Source organism: Sarcophilus harrisii, chromosome 2 (genome assembly GCF_902635505.1).
Source record: "Sarcophilus harrisii chromosome 2, mSarHar1.11, whole genome shotgun sequence".
NCBI classification, from domain to species: Eukaryota; Metazoa; Chordata; class Mammalia; order Dasyuromorphia; family Dasyuridae; genus Sarcophilus; species Sarcophilus harrisii.
In genome coordinates this window covers 398,726,926-398,742,424 of record NC_045427.1, presented here as the reverse complement: position 1 = coordinate 398,742,424, position 15,499 = coordinate 398,726,926, and positions in this window count along the sequence as shown.

The window sequence follows — 15,499 nt, the reverse complement described above, 5'->3', positions numbered from 1 at the left end:
AATTTCTTAAAAATAAAATTGAGCTAATGGAAATTACTGGACTTAGGAGAAATCAAGATACAATAAAGCAAAACTAAAAATTGGAAAAACAGAAAAAAAAATGTGAAATATCGCATTGGAAAACAACTGACCTTGTAAAAAGTCCAGAAGAGATAATTTTAAAATTATATGTTTCCCTAAAAGTCATGATCATAAAAAGAGTCTGGACATCATATTTCAAGAAATTGCAAAGGAAAATTGCCCTGATGTTCTAGAACCAGAGGTAAAGTAGAAATTGAAAGAATCCAGCAATCACCTCCTCAAAGAGATCCCAAAATGATAATTCCCAGAAATATTATAGCCAAATTCTGGAACTCCTAGTTGGAAACAGAGGATTTTCAAGCATTCATGATGAAAAGACCAGAGCTGAATGGAAAATTTGATTTTCAAATACATAACTCTGGAGAATCATATGGAAGTAATCAGGAAATTGATATCATAAGGAACTTAATAAGGTTTATCTGTTTACATTTCTACATGGGAGGATGATACTTGTAACTCATTAGACATTCTCATTATTATGACAGTCAGAGGAGTACATATATATAGACAGAAGACATGGGTAGGAGTTAAATATGAAGGAATATTATCTTTTAAAAAATGATGAAATTAAGGGATAAGAGAGGAATGTAGTGGGAGAAAGGAAAGGGAGAAGTAGAATGATGCAAATTATAAAAAAGAGGCAGGAGGCTTTTAGAGTGGAGAGGAAGAAGTGGAGGAGAAGTTGAATGAGTAAACCTTACTCTCATCAGAATGGGCTCAAATAGGAAATAGCATACATACTCGAGAGGGGTATAGAAATTTATCTTACCCTGGAGGAAACCAGGAGGAAGAATGGGATATGGGAAGGAGAGAAAGATGATAAAAGAGAGAGTATATTGAGGGAAGGAGTAGTCAGTAACAAAACACTTTTGAGGGGGGACAGGGTAAAAGAAAAGAGAATAAATGGGGCACATACAATTAGCAAAAGTATTTGTAAAAAAAAAAAATTGAAGTTAATTTCCCTGAGGAAATATTATTATCCTTTGGGGAATAATGAGCCGGATTCTCTTAGGAAAAAAACAACAATCTGGAATACTCTTCATGAACAAAGTGAAATATACTGTACACAAAGTAATAACAATATTCTGAGATGACCAGGTGTAAATAATTTTGTTATTTTCAGTAGTACAATCATCCATAACTATTCTGAAAGACTTATGATGAAAAATCATATCCATACCCAGAGAATGAACTGAGTTTGTTTGAGGTCAAAGCATTCTTTATTTCTCTTTCTATCTCTCTCTATTTTTAACTTATTTTTTTTTGAGTTCTTATTTTCATTAGGGTAGGAGATCTATGTTTTCTTTGATGTTTATAGAAATATTTTGCATAAATTCACATCAGGTTTCTTAATTGTGGGTGGGTTAAAGGAGAAAACTTAGAACTCAAAAATCTTAAAAACAACAGTATTTTTTTTTAATGTAACTGGGGAAAATATTAAATAAATTAACTAAAAACAATCAGAGAAGGCTATGTAAAAGAAGATTAAACAATTCATTAAAAAAATCAATTTTAAAATGAAAATTAGACAAATAGAAGCAAATTGCTCCAGGAGACATCAAGGAAAAATAAAAACAAAATCATAAAAAAAGAAAAAAAAATGAAAATGTGAAATACTTTATTGGAAAAACACTGACATGGACAATAAAGGGAAGCAATTTAAGAATTATTAGACTAAGTGAAAGCTTTGATCAAAGAAACATCAGGAAAAATTAAAATTAAAATAGAACTGTAAAATAGAAAACTGTAAACAGAGAACTGTAAAATAGAAACTGTTTAAACAGAAGAAAATAGGATAGAGGGAAACTTCACTTGTGAAGTGATCCAGTCATTCTGGAGAACAGTTTGGAACTACGGCCAAAGGTTTATAAAACTATACATATCCTTTGATCCAGTGTCACCACTAGGTCTGTACCCCAAAGAGATCATAAAAGAGTGAAAGGATTCACAAAATTGTTTATATCACCTCTTTTTAATGATGGCAAAGAATTGAAAAATGACTGGATGCCCATAAACTTGGGAATGGCTGACTAAGTTATGGTATATGAATATAATGGAATACTATTGTTCTATTAGAATTGATGAACAAGTTGATTTCAGAAAAACCTGGAAAGACTTACATGACTTGATGCTGAGTGAAGCAAGCACAAAGAGCAAAACATTGTACATAGCAACAGCAAGATTGTATGATAATCAACTATGATAGACATAGCTCTTCTCATAATTCAGCAATCCAAGGCAATTCCAAAAAAATTCCAGAGAGATAACTATGGAGAGTGAGTAAAGATTAAAACATATTATTTTCACCTTTTTTTTTTCTTTTCTTTTCTTTTGTCTTTTTCATGTTTTCCCCCTTTTGTTCTGATTTTTCTTCCCCAATGGAAATGTTTAAAATGAATGTATGTATGCATGTGTATGTACACACACACACACACACACACACGTTGGAATTCACAGGAACTCTTAGAATACATGGGAGCCACCTGACAGTGGTTGATGGAGATCCAATCCAGACCTACAGAATGGATCTCCTCTTGTGACAGGATGATACAAGGAGACAGAAAGGCAGTTGCTGTTTTCTGACCTCCCTCCTCTTCCCTCTGCCTCCAATTTATCTCATTTACAATCCACAACACTTGTGTCAGCAAAGACTGATATATATATATATATATATAATATATATATATTAAATAAAAAGAATAAGCAAAAATTTACTGTTAAATTTTTGCAGGATATGAACAGGCAATTTTCAGAACAAAATAATTAAATTTGACTATAGTCATATGAAAAAAAATCTAACTCAATATTAATTAGAGAAACACAAATTAAAACAACTCTGTAATACCATCTCATGGCTCTCAGATATAACAAATGTTAGAAAGGATGAGGGAAAAGATGTAAACTAATAAACTATGGAGATAAAAACTAGTTCATCTAATCTGGAGAATAATTTGGAACTATGCCCAAAAGACTACAAAACTGAGTATTTTTTGACTAAGTAATAACATCATCAGGTCCATATTCCAAAGAAATCAAACAAAAATAAAAGATGTAAACATACAAACATTTTTAAATAACTCTTTTCATACTGCCAAGAAGTGGAAATAGAAAGAATATCTTTAATTGGGGAATGGCTAAACAACATGTGGCATATTATTTTAATGGAAGACTTGAATTGGAAGAAATGAGGGAATGGTTTCAGAAACAAACAAAACACAGCAAAGTCTATATAACCTGATGAAAACTGAAATAAACAGAACTAGAATTTCATTACATACAGTAACAGCAATATTATAAAGATAGTCAAAGGTGATAGCCTTAGTTGCTCTCATTGATCGAATGATCAATGATCGAATTCTGCACTAAGTGGAAATTAAAATGTATTCCACCTTACTTTATTCTTCTGAGGATCAGAGTCATTGTACAAAGTGACTGCACAGAGTGAATTCACAAAGTCATATAACTTGCAAGTGCTAAATATGGAATTGAATTCATTTCTTATAACTCCAAGATCATTGTGTATGCAACCATTGCAGGCTACCCCAAGACAATTAACCTAAAATAGCAGGTCACTTTCTAATAAAACAATCACTAATGGTCCTGTTTTTCATTTGTTTCATTATGCTATGATGGTTTTATTCTGTTGTGTTTTTTTCCTCTATTAATTTCAACAAAGTCACATTCACTAGAGGGAAAAAAATGGCTGACAATACTTTTAAGTAAGGATTCAGTGAAGGGAGGTAGAATTTTTTTTTCAATTAAAGAAGTTTCAACATTCTTGGTAAATGACTAAATTTTCAGCATCCAGTCAAGGCAAAAGAAAAATAATGATTGTACTTTTTTTTTCTTTTGAAGAAAATGTCATTATACTTTGTCAAGAGAAAATTCACTATGAATTTTATAGAATTTAATTCAAGTAAAGGGTATTTGATTAGTTTTCCTGTTACTATTACAGTCAAGAAATTGTTTAAAACTTTCCATGATTAATTATACTTTCTGCCTTCAAAATATTCAATATGGAATTTTATGCTCCATATACCATCTACAGTTGGTCCAGATATAATAATAATATAAAAATTGTTATTAAGAAAACAAATATCATCATAAAAAAATCTCGTGGTCTTCTCCATCAATTTTATCCTAATAGACAAATTATTGTCACCAAAGCACTTTTATCAATATAAAATTAATGTTTTTAATTGTTTTTTCTGATTATACATGTCTATTAAATATTTTAAAACACATTGTGTTTTTTTTTTAATTTTACTGAAATAATTTTGAATTCAAATACTTACTATGTGTTTCAAAGACTGATCTTTGAACAGATTTCTTCATGGAATGTTTGAATTTTCAGATAAATTGCTATCTAACAATTTCCTCCATCTTCAAATTCTGAGGGTGATTTTAAAATATTTTATTTATTTATTTTTAAATTTTTTAATGTTTTTATTTTAAAACATATTCATGGACAACACTGACCTTTGCATAGTCTTGAGTTTCAGATTTTCCCCTCCTTCCCTCCACTCCCTCCCATAGATGGTAAGCAATCCATGCCCCACATGTTAAAATATGTTAAATCCAATATGTATAAACCTATTTATACAATTCTCTTGTGGCAAAAGAAAAATCAGAACAAAAAACAATAAAGTAAATGAGAAAGAAAACAAAATGCAAGTGTAAAACAAAAAAGAGTGACAATGTTATGCTGTGATCCACATTCATTTCCCACAGTTCCCTCTTTGGGTGTAGAAAGCTATCTTCAACACAAGATCATTGGAAATAGCATCAATCATCTCATTGTTGGAAAGAGTCACGTTCATCAGAATTGATCATCATATAATATTGGTATTGCCTTGTTTTGCTCATTTCATATAGCATCAATTCATATAAGTCTCTCCAGGCTTCTCTGCAATAATCCTCCTGATCATTTCTTACAGGACAATAATATCCCATAACATTCACATGCCATAATTTATTCAGGTATTCTCCAACTGATGGGCAACCACTCGTTTCCAGTTACTTGCCACTACAGAAAGGACTGTTAGAAACATTTTTGCACATGTCGCCTTCCTTCCTTCCTTTAAGATCTCTTTGGGATATAGGCCCAGTAGAAACACTGCTGGATCAAAGGGTATGCACAGTTTGATAACTTTTTGAACATAGTTCCTAATGGATCTCCAGAATGTTTGGATCCGTTTACAATTCTACCAATAAGGTTTTAGTGAGCTAGTTTTCCCACATCCTCTCCAACATTTATCCTTTAATTTTCCTGTCATCTTAGCCTATCTGTGAGGTATGTAGTGATATTTAAAAGTTGTATTCATTTGCATTTCTCTGATCAATAGTGATTTAGAGCACCTTCTCATGTGATTAGGAATGATTTAAATTTCTTCATCTGAAAATTGTCTGTTCATATTTACAATTCCACCAATAAGGTTATAGTGTCCCAGTTTTCCCACATCCTCTCCAACATTTATCCTTTAATTTTCCTGTCATCTTAGCCAATCTGAGAGGTATGTAGTGGTATTTAAAAGTTGCATTTCTCTGATCAATAGTGATTTAGAACACCTTCTCATGTGATTAGAAATGATTTAAATTTCTTCATCTAAAAATTATCTGTTCATATCCTTTGATCATTTATCAACTGGAGAAAGGCTTTGATTCTTATAAATTAGAGTGAATTCTCTATATATTTTAGAAGTGAGGCCTTTATCAGAATCCTTAAAGGTAAAAATGATTTCCCAATTTATTGCTTCCTTTCTGATCTTGTCTGCTTTAGTTTTGTTTGAAAAAAAAAAAAACTTTTTAACTTAATATAACCAAAATTATTTATCTGGTGTTTGATTATGAGTTTCAGTTCTTCTTTGGACACAAATTCCTTCCTTCTCCACATATCTGAGAGGTAAACTATCATATGTTCTTCTAATTTGCCTATACTATCATTATGTCTAAATCATAACCCATTTAGCAAGCATCATATGTAATGGGGACAAACTGGAACCATTACCAATAAAATCAGGACCGAATAACCCTAAATGCACACTATCACCATTACTATTCAATATTGTATTAGAAATGTTATTGTTGTCAATAAAAGAAGAAAAAGAGATTAAAGGAATTAGGGTAATGAAGAAACCAAATTATCACTCTTTGCAGAGGATATAACTGCAGACTTACAAAACCCTAGAGAATAAACTAAAAATTACTAGAAACAATTCACAACTTTAACAAAGTTGCAGGATACAAAATAAATTCACATAAATCTTCAGCATTTTTATATATTACCAACAAATTTCAGCAGCAAGAGATACAAAAAAAAATCCATTCAAAATAACCTTTATACTATAAAATATTTGGGAATCTATCTGCCAAGGGAAAATCAGGAACTATATGAACACAACAACAAAACACTTTCCACACAACTCAGATCTAATCAGTTGGAAAATTATGAAGTGCTCTTGGATAGGTCAAGTGAATATAATAAAATGACAATAATACTTAAATTAATGTACTTATTTAGTGCCATATCAATCAAATTTCCAAGAAATTATTTTACAGATCTAGAAAAAATAATAATGAAATTCATCTGGAAGAACAAAAGATCAAGAATTTCAAGGGAATTAATGAAAACATGTTAATAATGAAGGTGGCCTAGTTGTACCAGAACTAAAGCTATATTATAAAGACATGGTCATCAAAACCATTTGATACTGGCTAAGAAAAAAATAGTGGAATAGGTTAGGATCACAGGACAAAATAGTCAATAAGTATAGTAATCTAGTGTTTGACAAAATCCAATACACATTCCTATTAACAATTTTTTTTTTTTGATCTGATAACAGTATTGCTACCCCTGCCTTTTTTTCTTTTTTTTTTTTTACTTTTCCTGAAGCATAATAGTTTCTGCTCCAACCCTTTACCTTCACTCTATATGTACCACTTTGCTTTAAATGTTTTCTTGTAAACAACATATTATAGGATTATGGCTCTTAATCCAGTTGGGTATCAGCCTCCATTTTATGGAAGAGTTCATCCCATTCACATTCACATTTAAAATAATAATTCTGCATATACTGCCATCTTATTAACACTAAGTTATGCTTTTCTCTTTCTTTTCCCCTTTCTCTCCTCCCTAGTATTTTGCTTTTGATGACCACCTCCTTCAACTAGCCCTTCCCCTTCAGAGCCCCTTCCCCTTTTTTTATACCTTTCCCATAATACTTCTGTTTTTTTTTTTTTTTTCCCTTCTGTTACTCTTTCCCTTTCTTTTCCCCTTTTCCCTTTCACTTCACTATAAGGTGATATAAGTTTATCTTTGGTTTGTGAAACCAAATATTCCTGATATTCTCTCTTTGAGCCAAATCTGATGAGAGCAACATTTCACAATGCTCATGCCCCACCCCTCTTTTCCTCAATTATAATTATTTTTCTTTGCCTTTTCATGAGATGCCATTGCCCTTATTTTACTTTATTTTTCTTCTTTTTCCAGTACAATCCTTTTCCAACTCTAGTTTCTTTTTCATATTATCATAATAAATTAAATTATACTATATTCTCCATGTATACCTATAACAAAAATATAGTTCTCAAGAGTTCTTTCCTTTTTACCTGTTTATGTTTCTGTTAAATTCTGTGTGTGGAGATCAATTTTTTGTTCAATTCTTGTCTTTTTGTTAGAAATAGGTGAAATTCACCCATATCATTTAATGTTCATTTTCTTCCCTGAAAGATTATGTTCATTTTAGCTGGAGAGCTTATTCTTGGCTGGAATCCCAGTTCCTTTGCCTTTTGGAATATCAGATTTCAGGCCTTTGGATCCTTTAAGTTAGAAGCTGCTAGGTTCTGTGTAATTGTAATTTCTCTAACCAATAATGATTTACATTATTTTTATATGAGTATACCTGGCTTTAATTTTATCATCTGAAAATTGTCTATTAATATTCTTTGACCATTTCTCAATTGAGACATGACTTACATTCTTATATATTTGACACCATTCTTTATATATTTTAGAAATGAGACATTTATTAGAAACACTGTAATGCTTTTTCTCATTTTTGCTCTTCTCTTTTAATCTTGTTACTTTTGGTTTTGTTTTTGCAAAACTTTTTAAATTTTAATCTAATCAAAATTCTTTATTTTGCATTCCATAATGTTCTTTAATTCTTCTTTGGTCATAAATTCCTTGTGTCTCCAAATATCTGACAGATAAATTACCTTTTGTTCTCCTAAAATTAATCCTTCCTAAATATCTTTCAATCTCACAATTAATCTGTCTTTTCTCAAATATGATGCTTCTAAATGAACACTCCCTGTTAATCAGTTTTCAAGTTAATGAAGGACCACAACTCAGGAAATTAGTGCTCAGTGAGCTGACATTTCTTTAACTTACAGACTTTCCATCTTTAAAAAGATAGTAGTAAATAGGAGCAATTTTGTTATATTCTATTGTAAAATGCTTAGAAAATTCTCAAAGAAGAAATTAAGGCTTTATGATAATTTGTGCAAGAAAGAGAAAAAACTATTTAGATATTTCCATGTTAATATTTTAAATTATTCACTTTTACAACATGGGGCAAGATGACATTAGATTAGTAAGTGTATTTGAAGTTTTATTTTACATTCTTGGATGTTGTAGGGTTAACTTAAGCCAGATTTGAGTTTACTAGGCATTGAAATGTTTTACAGCTACCGGATTAAAATAAAATTGATAAGCTTTTATATCTGTTTGCACAGTGTGGCACCAGAAACACTCCCAAGCACATCAAAAGTTAAGAGATCTAGTAGGAGTAAAAATAAGAATACATAGTATTCTAGAGGAAAAACCCAAGATTTTCTTCCTTGGTAATACCCCTCCCTCAACTGATTGACAATATCTCAGTGGCATAAACAATAAATAAAAAACACAGGATGCCAACTTAGTTTCTAAAATTGAACAAATTCACTGACTCTTATTTGGAACAGGAACATAATTTTGGTCATTATGATGCAAATTTTTCAACCAGTGTTATCCTGAACAAGCTTAGAAATGCCAATTAACTTTGTCTGATATTTGCTATATCTGCAAAACTAGTTGCCAAACTGCTACTCTACATGATTTTTGAGATGGACCTTTTAATGATATCTGAATATATCTTTCAAATTTTATTAAGATGAATAAGTAATAAAATCCAAGTTTTATGGTATACATTAAAATATTTGCTAGTGTTCTAAATGGACACCCTTTCAGCAACTTCTGTCAAACAAACAAACAACAACAACAACAACAACAACAACAACAAACCCTTAGGCTTAGTTCAATGTTTAAAGGAGATTAAAATATATACCACTTACCCAGAACTTTAATTTAAAATTGTTGGCATAGTTTTGCCAATTGAATCATAAAAGACATAATAGGATACCAACAATGTTCTTTCTTCAAAGAATATTTTCTCCACTGTATACCTTAGAGATGAATCACAAATCCTATTCACCTGTGCATGAGTACTCACATATTTTTTTAAACACAAATATTGTATTTCCTACACACAACCTTGTGTTCTCAAGACTTTTTATTTGATTCCTTTTAAGGTAATAAAATATTTATTGAATAATTCCCCGGAAAACATAGGTGGTAACTAGAAATTTCACAGTGCTAAAATGTTGATTTGCTACAAATGAACTTAATGTAGGAAAATTTAAAATCCATTTTGGGTTGTTGCCCATAAACATGAATGGTCTATTTCTGTGCTTTTATTAATGCTGTTGACTAGCTACAACAGGTGACATTTTTATCCCCTTAGGCTGTCCATTATCCAAATGAAGGGCCATCTGGAAGGGGATTCTGTTCTCTGAAAAATGTGACAGGGCTGATGGCTTTTTAACTGCTAGTCATCTATGATTGCTGGTAAACACTGAAAATTAGTGTTGATCCTACAGAATAGTGAAGTTAGTCAAGTATTTAAAAAAATGAGGATAAGGAAACACCTTTTGCCCAGTTGTGCAGAATGATTCTTTCAAAGGACAATCTTCTGTATTCTCATTTTGAATACTCTAATGAAATCATAGTACCATCAAAAAATCAAAGAACTCAAACAGAATAGAAAATAAAGAATTATGTCACAATATATCCACATCAAACACGAGAATCTAATAGGGCTTTTTAAAAAAATTTCTAGACATTACAATGATTTTTTTCCCTTTCTTTCAGTTTTTACAGGTGTTCAGCAGACTCCTCTAGATGTAGTAAAAGTGTTTTTTATTAAGGGGGAGGAGGCATCAGAAAACCTCAATTTCAATACATTTATTCTCTAACTTGCAAAACCTTGGATAATTGACAACCTACACGAACCCTCAGTTTACTAATTTATTTAAAAAAAAAAAGTAGACTAGATGAAATCTAGAGGTCTTTCTAATGGTGAATCTATGATTTACCAATTGATGCAAATTGGTGACTGTCTCTAAATTTATAGACATATGAAGCTGCCCAAAAGCTGTGAGACTAAATGACTTGTTCATAGGCATACATCTGTTAGGTGGCAGAAGCAGGACTCCAACAAAAGTCTTCTTGACTCCAAGGCCAGTCCTCTATCTATTGTGCCACAAGCTATTACAGAGCAGTGAGTACTAGTTAGGAAACTAAAATCTGAGATTTGTACTGTGACTGCCAGAGAAGTGTCAAAAGGTAGACCCTAGGATTCAAGGCAATTCCAACTTGTGATGAAACATGTCGTCCACATCCAGAATGAGAATTATGAAGAATGAATGTGGATCAAAGCATTGCATTTCCACCTTTTTTGTTATTTTATCATATTTTTTCTTTGTGTTTTTTTTCTTTTTTGATCTGATAACAATTATGAAAATACGTATAGAAGAAATGCACACATATCAGATCCCTTCCTGTTTTGAGGAAAGGAAGAAAAATTTGCAACACAAGATTCTGTGAATATGAATATTGAAAAATACTTTTTCATGTATTTGGAAAAATAAAATACCATTAAAGAAAAGATTGACCCTAAAGGATGAACATGGATTGTTTTCCAGAAAAGCTGCTATGTATCTCACTCTCCTGAATCAAACAAACAAAGTGGTTTTGGTAGAATTTATTGCGTTTTTTTTTTTTTTTAATCTCATAAAATAAGCTAAAGTTCCTACAATCTGAGAATGTTGGCATTTACTTATAAAGCTAAAATGGAAAATATGGACAATTTTGATGGTCCTCTTTTATATAGATGAAAAAACTGAAGCCCAGAGATATTAGGAGAAAAGAATAAGGTTAAAAAGTGGCCAAAGAGAGACTAGAACCCAAGTTTCCTGACTCCATGCCCAGAGATCTATTTTTTCCTATTACCCTAGATAGCTATATTCATAATAATGGATGAATATTTTGTTATATAACTTATAATTCTTTAAGTATATACTTATACACTTTGAATCATTACTATGTCATGTATCATATGCTTGCATAACATAATTTAATATAAATCTTATCTTCCCTGAAAGACTGCCATCCCTTGGACGAAAAGTTTGCTTTATCTGCCTATGGATGCATGAGACCCCTGCTTTATCATATTAATAAAAGACTTAATAAAATACTTAATACATAATAATGCCTCAATCAAAGAATTAATGAATAAATGAAAGACTGAAAGAGTGATTCAATACTTCTGGAAGTAAGGGCATTAATAAGCTCATCTTTTACATTCTGAGGTTTCCTAAAATGATGGTAAAATCCCTTATTCATAACCTAAAGAAATGTTGAAGTCAAATAGCATTTTAGAACTTCAAGACAAATTTGAAATCAATTCATTTATCTTCTATTTTAAAAATGGGGAAAGTACAGCCTAGAAAAGTGACCCCAATAGATTATAACCTCCTAAAAAACAGGAGTTGTCTTTTGCCTGTCTTTGTAAACCCAATACTTAGGACAATGCCCAGCATATAGTAGGCACTTAATAAAAGTTTACCATTTAATTGATTGGCTCAATCGGAAAGTTAATGAAAGAGCTAAGATGTGAAGCCATCTTCTGAATCTCACATTTCAATGTTTTGTTCAATGTTTTATTTTTCTCTTTTACACTGTCATTTCTTCTTGAACAGGCCTATCTTCCTAAATTCATTCAGATAATCCTTTTTTCCCCTCTAAATCCTACCCATATTTTAACATCTGAATTAAATTTCATTTTTATCATAAAACATTGCCCAAACCAGTCAACAGGTATACAATGCTTTTGACAATCCAATATCAATTTGTATTGACAGATGTCTTTTTATTTTTTAATTACATCTCCCAACAAAAATACAAGTTCCTGAGTCCGATGAATGTGTTATTATGTAAATGACAGCAAATTTCTATGGTGATTAGCATTATACATTGAACATATTTGGCACACAATATTTTCTGATTGGCTAACTGAATCCAAAGAATGAGATGAATAAGCTGTTATTACACTGTCCCAAGAAAGAAAGGTTGAAAAGGAAACATCATTTAGGTGATGATTAGGAGTAGATACACATTATAAAATTTGGAGGTGGAGCCAAAATGGCAGAGAGGACACATATTTCTTTCTGATGTTCTCCTAATACCCTCACACTAATTATGAAATCCATGCTATGAATTAGTTCTGGACTGGTAGAACCCACAAATGTTGAGAATGCAGCAAATTACCAGCACAAGATAATTTTGAAAATTGCCAGAAAAGGTCTGTTTTAGTCGGGTGCCTGAGGAGATGGCCAGGCGCAGGATGCCAGCACACACTGTGCAGGCCCCAAGAGGTGCATGGTCTCCACATAGCAGAGAATCTATGAGAAGGAATCTGTACCAGTGCTGGCCACTCTGCCCTGGCTGCAAGCCAGTAGATCAGCAAAGAAGTTATAAAACATCCAACACAAACACTAAAGGTAAATGGAGAACCTGAAGTCTCACCAGGTTTGGCCACACCCACCAAGCACTGGGAGTGAGTTAGCACTGACCCAGCAGCACTGCTGCTTCACTGCTGTCTGTAGAGGAAGCCTGGAAAAACTTCCTTGCCTTAAAGGGAAATCCTAACTTTTTTTTTTTTTTTTTTAACGAGTAAAAAGCAAAAGAGAACTCTAATTATAGATAGTTTTTATGGTGAAAGATAAAAACACATTTCAAATATGAGGAAATTAAAAACCTATTAATTCCAGATGAAGCACCAAAGCATGATATAATTTGGTCCCCATCACACAAGGCTCTCCTAAAAGAAATTTTAAAAAGATCTCAAAAGAGAACTAGAAGAAAAATGGTGAAAGAAAGGAAAACTTTGCAAGAGGATTTGGTAAAGACATATAACTCATTAAAAGATGATTTGACAAGATGAAAAAAGAAAATAACTCCCTGAAAAACGGAATTTGAGAAATGGATGATAAATAACTCCCAGGAAAACAGAATTTGTGAATTGGAAAAAAAAATTCCATAGGGCAAAACAATAATTTATAAACTCAATTGGACAAATAAAAAAAAAGAAGTAAAAAAAAGTAAATGAAGAAGAGAATTCACTAAAAATCAGAACTGAACAAATGGAAATGAAGGACTAGAGGGGACATCAACAATCAGTCAAACAAAACGAAAACAATGAAAAATAGAAAAAAATGTAAAATACATACTTGGGAAAACAACTAACCTGGAAAATAGATCTAGGAAAATGTAAGGATTATTTGCCCTGAAAACTATAATGAAAAACAAAAAAAGAACCTAGACACTATTGTTCAGGAAATCATTAAAGTCAACTGCCCTGATATCAAAGAATCAGAAAGTAAAATAGCCATTGAATGAATTCACTGAACACTATATGAAAGAGACCACAAAATTAAAACTCCAAGAAATATCATGGTTAAATTTAATAATTATTGGACTAAGGAAAAAATATTGACAAACAAACAGAAAAAAAAATGCAAATACCAAGGAACCACACTAAGCATCCAGGATCTAGCAGCTTCCACCTCAAAGGATCTACAATCCTGAAATCTGGTATTCCAAAAGACAAAGGAATTTGATATGCAGCCAAGAATAAACCACCTGCTAAACTGAGCATTTTCTTCCAAGGAAGAAGTTGGGCATTCAATGGAACAGGTGAATTCAATGTATTTCTGATGAAAAGACCAAAGCTGAAAAATAAATGATCTCTAAATACAGGAATCAAGAGAAGCATATAAAGATAAAAAGAACTCTTCAGAGCTGTATTTCTATTATGGGTATATATAGAGAATGCAAGTATAATTTGATTTTACTGTTATAATATAAAAAGGAACTAGAGGTGGTAAGAGGATTGTACTGGAAAAAAGGGAAAATAGAGGTAAAATGAGGGAAATTAAATTTCAGGAAGAGGCAGAGGAAACCTATTATATTTGAAGAAAAGAAGGGAGGGGAATGAACATTGTATGAATCTTATTCTCATCAGATTTTGCTCAAAGAGAAAATATTAGACATATTTGGTTTGCAGAGAAACTTCTCTCATCTTATTGAAAAGTGGGAGGAGAAAGGCAAAAAGAGAAGGGATAGGCTAAATAGAAGGGAATACAGAAATACTAGGGAAAGGTATAAGAAAAGGGGAGGGACTCTAAAGAGGGAGGGATTCTAATGGGGAATAGCTGCCTGAAGCAAGTGGTGCCCATAAGTTAAATACTGGAGAGGAAGTAAGGAGAAAAAGAAAGAGAAAAATATAATCTGAGGATAATAAGATGGAAGGAAATACAGAATTAGTAGTTTTAACCACAACTATGAATGTGGTGAACTCTCCCATAAAGCAGAAGCAGATAGCAGACTGAATTGAAAGCCAGAATCTTACAATATGTTGTTTACAAGAAACACATTTACAGCTGTGTGACATATACAGAATAAAGGTAAGCTGGATCAGAATCTATTATTCTTCAGGTGACCTAAAAAAAAAAAAAAGCAGGGGTAGCCATCCTGATCTGAAATCAAGAACAAGCAAAAATTGGTTGAATTAAACAAGATAAGGAAGGATAAACATATCTTCCTAAAGGGTACCATAGATAAGAAAGCAATATCAATACTAAATATATATGCATCAAGTGGAATAGCATGGAAATTCTAAAGGAGAAATTAAGAGACCTGCAAGAAGAAATAAACAGCAAAACTGTAATAGTGGGGGATCTCGATCTTGCTCTCTCAGAACTAGATAAATCAAACCACAAAATAAATAAGAAAGAAGTTAAAGAGGTAAATAGAATACTAGAAAAGTTAGGTATGATAGATTTTTGTAGAAAATTGAATGGAGAGAGTAGTCCATAGAACCTATACAAAAATTGACCATATATTAGGCATAAAAACTTCAACATCAAATGCAGAAAGGCAGAAATAGTAAATGTATTTTTTTTTCAAATCATGATGCAATAAAAAATACATTCAATAAAAAGCCAGGGAAAAAGAGACTGAAAAGTAATTGGAAACTAA